The following is an 11,813-nucleotide window of genomic DNA, read 5'->3' as shown; positions in this document are numbered from 1 at the left end:
AACATGGACATTTTAAAAAGGGGGTCCATTGTCATAAATCACAATTTGCTATTGATCTCAATTATGAATTTATTCAAAAAGTTATATATGAAACATAGTTAAGCAATTCAATTTTATTGCACATCCAAATATGCCCTAAGGATTTTGGTTTTTTGGTTCATCCTCAACTGGTTTGATACCCACTTTCCTTCTTCCTTATACCATAACCCCTTCAGCTCTGCCCTTGGCTCTTGCAAAATGATGGCAACTATTCCCAGCATGAAACGACCTCTCCTTTGTAGCTCTCTTCTCTTTCTTCTTTTCTTCTGTCACCACTCTTCTTCCCAAAATGACTGTCCAAACTGTGGCTCCATACAGGTCCCATATCCGCTAAGCACAAACCCCAACTGTGGTGACCCAGACTATTCACTCCGCTGTGATGGCGACTCCCAGAAACTCTACTTTGATGGCCTTAATGGGAGCTCTTATCTTGTTCTCAGAATCATGGCTTCATCTCAAAAGATGGTGGTGCAACCATCACCATGGCGCTGACCAGACGGTTTTTCCCCTTTTTTACAAAGATAATAGCGTTGACCAGACGGTCGACTGGGTGTGTAACAGGTCGACCGATTAGTCGGGCCAGAGAATTTAAAACGGCCCCCGCGCGCTTCATTTCTCCCATTTTCGGCTCCAGAGCTTCCCGTCTCTTCATATCCTTGCTTCACAAAGAGGTTTTGGCCAGATTTGGGACCGTTTGCATTATGGGGACTTCATTTTGGGACGGATTTGGGCTAGGGTTTTGGTTTGAAACCCAGGGTTTCACCTCTTCAGGGCGTCTCCTCTCTTCACCGCGCGTGTGAGGGCTGTTCAGCTGCATCTCCAGGCATCAAGGGTTTCGGGTTTGTGGTTGCATCTTCCTCTTTGATTTCATTCCCTGTTTGGACTCCTTCTTCACCTCTTTCACTTCATTGATGGCACCGCGGAGAGAGACGAGGACTTCCAGGGCTCAAAGCAAGCGTCCTGTTGAGCCATCTCAGCCCGAGCAGACGGAGGCTCGCCGAAAGGTGAGGTTTGACACGACACTCTTCAGTTCGAATGAGGACTATCAGCGCTACAAGCAAAAATTTGCTCAGAGGAAAGTCATCCCAGGGAGAAGTGTCAATTTCTCCCAACTTCAGCACTTTGGCTTTGAGGGGTTGTTCGGACGGATGGGATGGCTGCCCGTAGTGACGATCTCTGAGCCCGTCTTCCCGACTCTGGTACGGGCTTTCTATTCTCGGGCGACCTACGAGGTTGGAGGACCCGTATTATCCACTGTGAGAGGCGTTGAGATCCGTTTAAGTCCCGAGAGCATCTGCCGCATTCTTGACATCCCTTCGATTGGACTCCGTGTTTATGAGGCCAAGGCGTGGCCCACTGTGCCGGGATTTGAGCCTAGAGAGGCTGTTCAGAGGTTGTGCGGACTTGCCGATCCTCAGGGGATGGGAAAACCATCGGCACACAGCTTGACAGTGACTAGCCGAGTCCTTCACCATATGATTTGTTCGATTCTCTTGCCACGTGGAGGACATCGAGACGAGGTCTCCTATCTCGAGGCTTTCATTGTTGACTCGATCCTCACCGGGAGACGGATTCATGTTGGCTACCTTATGATGATGCACATGATCTCCTGTGTTGAGAGCTCGACACGTGTACTCCCGTACGGCCGATTCCTTACCCATGCTTTCAAGAATGCCGGGATCGACTTGAGTAGAGAGACAGATTTTGAGGCCCCCACCACTTATGACACGTATGATGCACAGTCTCTGGGGCGCATGAAGTTCGAGAAGGCACCCGATGGCTCCTGGGTTAGGAAAGCCGAGCGACAGGCTTGGGGACATGATCAGATACACCCTGGAGTAGAGGAGGAGACCGAGATCAGAGAGATGGAGGATGGGTTGGACCCTCAGAGGGACTTTGAGCAGAGAGGGCCCGATGTTGACATTCCGCCTCCACATCAGTCAGAGGGGATTCATTTTGAGGCTACCTTATCCGAGCCTATGATGACTGAGCCGTCCTTCACAACAGGCCCTTCATCGCAGCCATCATTTACCGAGCTACCATCTCAAGCTCCTCATGCTCCTGATTATCCACCCTGGATGGACTTGTCAGCACAGATCAGCTCTCTCGGGACCCGTATGGAGGAGTTAGCCGTAGTGCATGATTCCCGTTTTTCTTCCATAGAAGATCACATCGATCAGTCTGAGGCCGCCTTCACCTCTCAGTTTGAGCATCTCGTAGAGAGGATTGAGCGGCTTGAGAGTCGGCAGGCGAGTCAGCACGAGGAGATGATGGCTTACCTACGTTCTGTGTTTCCACCCCTACCTCCCCAGCCTTGAGTGTGTTTGGGATCCCCCTTCGTTTCTTTTTTATGTTGCTAAAGGGGGAGATATTTATAGGATCTAGGATCTAGGATCTATAGGATCTAGGAGTCTCTCATGCATGTCATTATTATCAATGTCATATCTATATTATTGTACATGTGAGATTTCCATATATATATGATATGATATTTTTATCAATTGATTCTTCGTGTATTACATTGCTCTCTTTTCGCACCTTTTTAATACAATTTCTTACGTATATAAAAAAAAATAATTAGTGGATGTGCTGATGTTTAGTCATCATGTTTCCTTGTTACGGTAGGGGATAATTTTGGTTTGTCTTGCATTACTTCATCCTATCAATGTGTTATATAGATTGATAATTCTGTTTTTCCGTATCGGGGAACAGATTTTTTGGAAGATGAATTCAATACAGGGTTCAAAATTAAGAACGAACCTAGAAAAGCCCATAACCTTCCATTTTTCCCCAAAGAAGAGGAGCTGAGTGAGGAAGAACTTGAAAAGATGCTAGAAGAACGTTACAAGGATGGTTCTAAATTTGTTACCTATGCTGAAGATGATTATGAGACGAAAAGATCAGCTCAAAGAGACTCCCTTGTCCCTTGTATTAAGGATCCAACGATATGGAAAGTCAAGTGCATGGTACAATGTGTAATAATTTGAGATATGAATTTCGAATGCCTTGAGCAATCCCTCCTCTTTTGCGCTCCTTTCATTTGTTTGAGTTGACCTGAAGAATATCTTGGCTATAAGTTGGACGGGAGAGGCTTTCAGCTTTCTGTCTTATGCATAAGTACGTTGACTTGCAGTCACTAGGAACTAAGCTGCAGATAATATCTGTTTTTTCTGTTGACCATGTAAAGGGTTTGATTTATATTGAAGCTGATAAGCAGTGTGACATGAATGAGGTGTCCTCTCTCTCTATCTCTCTCTCACTCTCTCTCTCTCTCTCTCTCACACACACACACACACATTGCCATTCTCTGTTACTGGAGAAATTGATGATTTGATATTATTAGTACCCATGTTGCTAATAGTGTTGTAAGTGGACTAATATGAATCTATTCAATTTTAACTTCAGCCATGCAAAGGTGTTTGTAGTATATACACAAGCCGAGTGGCACCAGTTCCAATAAATGAAGTTACCCATTTTTTTTCCCTTTATGGAATCCAAATATCTGAAACAAAGACTAATACCCAACTATTCATGATATTTTTTGTTATTTGCATTTTACTGGAGCTACTGCCTTGAGAAAATGTATACAATATGCTGATAAATTACAGAAACTGAAAGTTTATGTGCTACCTTCTACAGTTATTGCTAGTTAATCAATAATAAACTACGACAAGAAACTTTATACATCTCTTTGTATAATAATATAGATTAGTTGAAAACCATAACCAATGCTATGCTTGGATCCCTCTTTATACAATCATGGACCAAATTTGTACAACATAACCCAAAAACTCCACAAATTTGTCCACAGTTACACCAACGAGGCCCATGAGCCCAAGGGAGGCAGCACCAACGAGAGGAGGTCAATCTGAAGTCTCTTTTAAGGAACTTCCATTACCTAAATTCACAAGTTACACAAATTATTTTGAGATGATCTAATTGTGCCAAAAATCGATTTGAAATAGTAACTCAAGAATGGTTTTAATAAGGAAAAAGATGGCGAAAACTTAGTACGATAATTATGCAAGCAGGCAACCATATAGCACCCTATTGTATTAAGGAGTAACCGGTCGACCGGATTTCTGCAACCGGCTGAGCTGTGCACTCGACCGGTAGACACTGGTCATTGCTTGATGCACCTCCCAAAATGACCAGTGTCTACCGGTAGCAAAACAAATTGCTACCGGTTGATCCATTTTCTCGACCGGTTGGTAACTATTAGAGAATCAAAAAAATTGGGTAATTTATATTTATTGAATATACTAACACTATTTATCAATGATATTTAACTTAAAAGTGGTTTAGTTCTTAACTTAAAAGTAGTTTAATATAAATACTTTAGAGGTATAATGTAGACTCCTTGACGTCTACAACCTTTACATGTAACATGGAAGAGCAAAGAAATACCAAGGCAACTAGTAAGGACTATTACAGGTTCATATTATGTTTAATATGACAAGCAATGTAGACTTCTTTGAATGTTAGGAGCCTCATATTTACAAGGAAACATCATCAGAAATAGGTTCAATGTCGTACATTTTACATGCCTTTTCAATTAAAAGGAGGTGTCCCAATTTTATAAAGTAGGGTTCAATGGTTCAAAATGTTCACACATTGATTATTTTAGACAACAAATAGGCTTATAAGGACCTTATCCATGCCAGCTTAACCTGTTATGTACACTACAATCAGTCTTGTATGCCATTTATGTGGTTAATTGGAAAATTAAAACCTAAAACAATTCCTCAGAAGGCCCCCCAGCCTACTCCATCGCCTTCTCTATTCTAATACCATATCGGCACATGTTAGCAGTTTAAAAATAGGTTATGATTAGGCTGCCCAGTCCCCAAACCCACCCTGACTGTTATCCTTAAATGTAATGGAAAAACAGGATCATGGAGACAATCCCAAAGGGTTAGGACAGGGTTTGCTTGGTAGTAGTACTCCTGATATTCTCATGCACATGCATTATTAATGCATAATTGTTACCTTAACTAATAAAGAAGCAGTAAAAACAATCTGAGTGGAACTAAGCCATATGCATCAACAATTTCCTGAAAAGCATAACTAAATTTGTTAGTGCAGAAATAAGTTGGTGGCGACTCTATCGTATGCAAAACCTGGAAAATGGCTCCAACTTGTGAGTTGGAGTCAAATGTTGCCCGCTGCAATGCATCCTGAATCTGCACAAATCAGGTCCAGAATATGTTCATGTTGGATCACAACCATCCCATCAAAACATCCATGCAATGAAGGCAAACTACTTGTTTTGTTGCAAAAGTGGGACTCCACCCCTCTGCTACAAGACATTTTTTCGTTACATCAATGCTAAGCATGTTTAGAGTATGGTAGATGGATTTTTCCTTCGTCACCTTAAGGTTAAAAAGAATTTCAATAAATCACAATCCTGCATCTATGAATTTAAGATGAAGTATTTGACTTTTAGGTAAGCACAGAAATACATTTGTCCATGCTACATCAACTACAAAATTAAAATTCCATCAAGTAACATAGACCAACCAAAAGGTTCCACTGCTCAAATTGATCGCCTATGGTCTGTAACAAATTGCCACAGTGCAACAGTCCAACATCTATTGTGGTGTTTAGCTCTGACAGTTTTCCTGAAACCTAAAATTTGAAGTGGATACAGATATCATTTCAAATCATAAAGGTCGAAATGTTACACAAGAAACACAGAAAGATACAAGGAATGTAATAAGGCAATCTCCAAAGAACTGCAATGTAATATGAAAAGAGACAAATATTGATGAATAATACAAGGAAAAAGGAGTTTGTAGTGTAGCATGAATGAAATTGATGTGGCATGTCTGATTGACAAGAAAAGAGATGTCATTGCACATAATTCAACTATTTTGACTGAAGAAAAGAGATCTCAATGCACAGAATAGATACCTGAGAAAAGAAAATGAACTCATGATAGTAAGAATATCATGAGAATGCACAAAGAGAAAGCAACATTTTCTTAATCATAGGCATGGTTGCCTATGCACGATACTTTTCAAGGGAATATGATGTGCATTTGAATTCCACTATTCCAGTAAAGACCATCCTTTCTTACTCATCCTTGAGTAAAAAAACCAGGAAAACCCATGAACCACAAATTAATTTATGTCCTTCTTGTGCCCATATCAATAAAATGTCATAATATGTACATGGGTGTTCAGTAGTACAGCTTCACCTTTCTAGGCTGATACTTGATAGTAGCAAACCAACTGCCATCAGATGATCATCCTGAATTTAAATGAGGTGAGAATCATGCGAAGACCATATCATGTGGTACATGCTATGATTTTTACCATAATACTGCTTCATTATTGTAGGTTTGAAAGTGTCAGAACCACCTGCTATGAAATGATTGTCCTGAATTTGCTGAGAATGATGCTATGGGAAGAGTACATCACTCCAAAAGTCAAACAGATAATTAAGTGGGTGCTTGGTAAAACTTAATAATTATTACTTAATGACTTAAGTTAACTTTAGATTAAATTGTTTTTAAGCTGTTAATTTAAAACTTATTACTTATTTGTTATTTTAAGTATTAAGTTGTTTGGTAAAATTAACTTAAAATTTATTTTAAGTTATTGAATTGACATATTTACCCCATTAGTTGTAATTAATGTTTATAATTAAAAATTTTAACTAATATTTATTTTCATTATATTTAAGCAATAAATTTGTTTATTAAACATCTATACTTAAAAGTATTATAGATTTGTAAGATAAGCTTAAAATATTTACTAGAAAAAGTGAATTATGAATTTAAAGTCATAGATGTGGGCAAATAAGACAAAAAAAAAAAAAAAAAAAATTGGGATTAAGAATAAGTTAACTATTTTGAATTAATACTTAAAATCATTTTTAACTTTTAAGTTGTGATATTAAGTTATTTTAGCAAATGTGTTTAATCTACTTGATAACTTAAAATTAAGTTATTAAGTCACTTTAAGTCATTAAGTTGATCTACCAATCACCCTCTAATCCACAGTCAAACCAGCTCACTCGCTCCCTAATTTTAATCATCCCCCAGTTAGTTAGAACTTAGAAGTGTCTCTACAGCAATTTTTATTGACTAAATGAGCAATATTAACTCCAACCAGCACTAACAGCCACTACATAAAAATGGTGGAAATTCGTCTACAACTGGACCATCAAGTCCTTTAATCTTCTAGCAAGACTAAGTTTTAATCCTAACTAGAAATAAAACCACTTTTAGTGTAAACTGGTCCTTTGTCAGTTGATTTACTATTCTTGTTGATCTGAAGTTAGAATATCAAATTAAAGGAATAATTCTCAATGTCATACACAGATATGTAATCTACATAACCTCTCAGAGTTTATGCATACCTCAGTGATCATTTGAGCTTGTTTTCCAAGGTCTTCAGGAAAAGAGTAGCGATTTGCTCCAAAAGCATCACATATCTTAAGAATTTTGTTCTTCACTTTTTCTCCAGAGTAGAAAACCACAAATACAGCAATGAGTAACCGGTCGACCGGTTACTTGCAACCGGTTGACATGTGCACTCGACCGGTAGACACTGGTCATTTCTTGATGCACCACCCAAAATGTCCAGTGGCTACCGGTAGCAAAACAACATTCAACCGGTTGATGCATTATCTCGACCGGTTGAAACAAAAAAAAATTTTCCAAACGCAAAAATGGCAAGTTGCTACCGATAGCAAACCAAACTGCTACCCTTCCATTGCATTGCCTCAACCGGTTGAAACGGGCCAAGTTTTAAGACAAAATAAATATAGTAGGCTGACCATATTCGTAGACATTATAGTAGCTTAGAGCAAGGGAGGAGAATACATGCGTTTTACGAGGAACCAATTCTCAATATAACCTTCCTAACGCATGATTCTTCTATGCTTTTGATGGTAATAGTCATAACCTTCATTTTGACATCCGAAACCATGGATTACAGAATCAATATTTAAAACACAAAAATATTCATGGCACCCAAATGGGAACCTAAATTAGGTGATGTCCACCAACATTTTTAAATCTACAGAAGAAGGTTTAAAGAGATGAAAATAACCTATATATCAAGAGCTATAAACAAAATAAGCTAGATATAATATATACATGTAGAAGAAAATACATCATCCATATACCATCATCAGAAGTGAATACATTTACGCCATTTATGTGAATGGCCGATCACTACATCCATAAGTAATACGAGAAGTCATAATTACAAAAGGTCATTTATATTAGCCAAATGTCCAAAAACAGAATGAAAGTTTAATAACTATCAAAATAGTACAAATTGTAGAAGGGGTCATATATGGTATGGTCCATGAAGCGAGAAGTAGGATCGCAAGAAGACCATCATCTCATCATGCTGGCCTCGTATAACTTGCATACTCTCCTTCACTTCCGCGTGTAAACCATCAATGCGATTCTCCAGAGATGTCAAACGTCGGTCATTGGTTAATACAATCTCCTCCAAGCGGGTACCAAGGGAGCTAATCTGGGCATGGAGGTTATCTGAAGGTCTGAGTCGTCCGGTCCAATTAGTGAACGATGATTTGCATCCGCCCTAGCTCTTACACCACCTTTTGACGGTATTTGTGTGACATTTGCTTTTTCAGAAGTTATTCCCTCTACATCCTAATCTTCGTATTCTTCACCCTCGGAGGACCCATTGTCTGAAGACACATCAACCTCTGAGGGGGGAATGGAAGACTTCCTTGCCCATGAACCATCTTTCTTCCGAACAAAATGCATGCGCCGAAGTGAAGCCCGATCATATGTATCAAATGATTTGAGTTTTTTCCCGTCTGTCTCATTGCGCAAATTGACATTGAAGTATTTGACAATCTTTGTGATAAACATGCCATAGGGGAGAACTGAATCTTCGCTGATTGAACATGCTTTCATATGTTGGAAAATTATGTAACCAATATTAACCTTTCTTTCTATGAGAATGCTGTCAACCAAAAAAGCCTCCAAGAAAGATACATCATCTCGGTGCCCTCCTTTAGGGATGAAAATGTACGAGATCATGTGCTGTAGGATACGACTCAACACAGTCAACAAATGGGAAGTTGGTCTACTAGATCTCGGGTAACCACAAAGCCTCTGTATAGTTTCAGCAGGTTTGAAACCTTCCACCCTTGGCCACTTCTTAGCTTCATACAAACAAACCCCTTCATTTGGAATCTCTAAAATCTTACATAGTTCAGCAACATCAAAAACGATCCGTACACCGTTAATCGTGGTAGTAATGGGTCCTTCATCTTCGAATGTCATATTGGAGTAGAAACATTTGACAACCTTGGGATAAAGGAACTCTTTGACGGAAACAATAGGAAGCCAACCCATTCTCGTGAAAAGCACATCGAAATGGAAATAACTGAGCTTTGCAAAATCAATGTTCCTACCCGGGATTACGGTCCGATTCGCAAAGTGAAGATGAAATCGTTGGGCTAGCTGTGGGGTTGTGAACGAAGATCGATCAAAGGTGGTCTTTTTTCGAATCTCATAACTTTCTTCAACGACCGGTCGTTTCCCTTTGTTACTGGGTGTAGTGGTTCGTCGGTTTGCTTCTGTTTGCTGCCGATGCTCCGTTGTGGGTTGGATCTCTTGCCTTTGGTCCCAGCCATTTGTGCTTCCTCCCTTGTCTTTCCTTTGCTGCCGGTGGAGGTGGGTTCAGCCGGACCTCGTTTTGGACCCATGGCCGCAGCTCGTTTTGGAGCCATGGCCTGTTGGTTTGGGGTAGAGGGATTTCGTGGAAATGGATGAGAATGAAGTAGACCACGGAGGGGTTCAGGGATGGAAGATCGGTTGCCACATGGGTATTTCGTGAAGATGAAGAAGGAGGAGGAATGGGAATGGTTGAGGGACGGTCGACCTTCCTATTTAGTGTAATGAACTTGTAGTTTATTGTTTGATAGGAAATTAACCTGTAGCTTATCAATTCCTACATTTTAAATAAGTTCTCATTTTAGATATATTAAAAATTACTTTGCAACCATATTGATTTTAAAGTTTCCAAATCAAATTAATTTAATGTATAATTGATTGTATAGAAAAATGTTTGGATATACCTTAATAATAGTACAAGAGGTTTTTTTATAACAAATTTAAATTAAGGAGAATATAATATGAGAACTTACTTGTAGTAATATAGAATAATTAACTAACCTTTCTCATAACTAGGATGTAGTATGATAATTTTATTAAAATATAGTTAGGTTAATACATTAAAATGTATAATAACAACCATATACTACGATAGGAATTTTGTCAATTATTTATGGTTCTAAGACAAACATTTTCAATAACTACGATATAGCATGATAAGTTAAATAACGTAATGGATATGAATTTATTAAAAATTTGTCATGAGTATGATATTGTAACATAACTCATTTAAGTAACTAAGTGTAATTAAGTAACGTATCTCATAACTAGGATATAGTATGAGGATTTTATTCAAATATAGTCTAGGTAATATAGTGAAATTTAGCATAACAACCATATACTAAGATATGGGCATTTAAATTAATTTATCGTTGTATGACAAGCATTTCGAATAAGTACGATATAGCATGGTAATTAATTAAATTAATGTAACTGAATTTATTAAAATTTGTCATAAGTATGATATCCTAACATACCTCAATTAAGTAATTAAGTTTAATTAAGTAACCTTTCTCATATATAGGATATAGTATGATGCCTTAATTACATATAGAGCATGTGAATTGATGAAACTCTATACTAAGTATGAAATGGTATGAATACATAAAGACAATAAATTTATGAAAGAACATTAAGATATGTAAATATTATCAATCAAAGCCAAATCTCCACTTTATATTTTGTTAAGTTAAACATATATCAATTGAAATGGGTGTAATAATCCACATTAGGCTGATTTTCCCTCTTGCCTATAAATGTTGTATTTAATGTCACCTAACAAATTATGCAAAAAAGGCAACCTTCAACCACCAAATGTACCATTATGGTGGTTGTTTTGCTACATGTGGCAACATATTAAAATATGCAATAACTTCATGCAACAACCACATATAAAAGCTAGTATATATTTGGGAGGCAACATACTCTAAGGAGTCTAGAGAGTGAATGTGGTCTTCTATAAAGTAGAGCATAGCTTACAAAAAACACATCCGGAAGACAATTTTGGAGGTGAAGCTGGAGGTCACTTGCACTTTCCTTTTTGAAGGTATGATCATGAACTTCATAAAGATTTGATATACAAAAGCCATAAAATTTTGTATAAAACTGAATTGCCTCTACTTTCGAATTGATGGGGAAATTATTTCCAAACCCTAATAACAGGTAATGTAATAATATGTAATGATTTTAAAAAGTGTGGATTGTGATTGTCTAACTTACTTTGTTACTATTTTGCATGAAATGACTTTTAAAATGGTGAATTCGTAGGGAAATACACACGTGTGCAGTGTATACCGGTGGAATAATTTCTCAACCAGTTGAATTATTTCTCAACCGGTTTGAATGTTTCCTCAGCCGGTAGACACTGGAAAGTGGAAATTTTTTTAAAATAAACACCAATAGATCGACCCAATTGAAACCGGTCGAATTGCTTATGCGAACTTCCATTAACAAACTTGAGAATGGATGACGTATCTGATTTTGGTATATCTTCAATATAATTTACTAGTTCATACTCATTTGATTTTTTTTAATGCATTTATATATAGATTAAATAATTTTAAATTACGTAAGTTTGTATTTAATTTTAAGCCATATATTGTTT

This window comes from Vitis riparia, chromosome 18 (genome assembly GCF_004353265.1).
Source record: "Vitis riparia cultivar Riparia Gloire de Montpellier isolate 1030 chromosome 18, EGFV_Vit.rip_1.0, whole genome shotgun sequence".
Lineage (NCBI taxonomy): Eukaryota > Viridiplantae > Streptophyta > Magnoliopsida > Vitales > Vitaceae > Vitis > Vitis riparia.
This window is presented reverse-complemented; position numbering follows the sequence as displayed.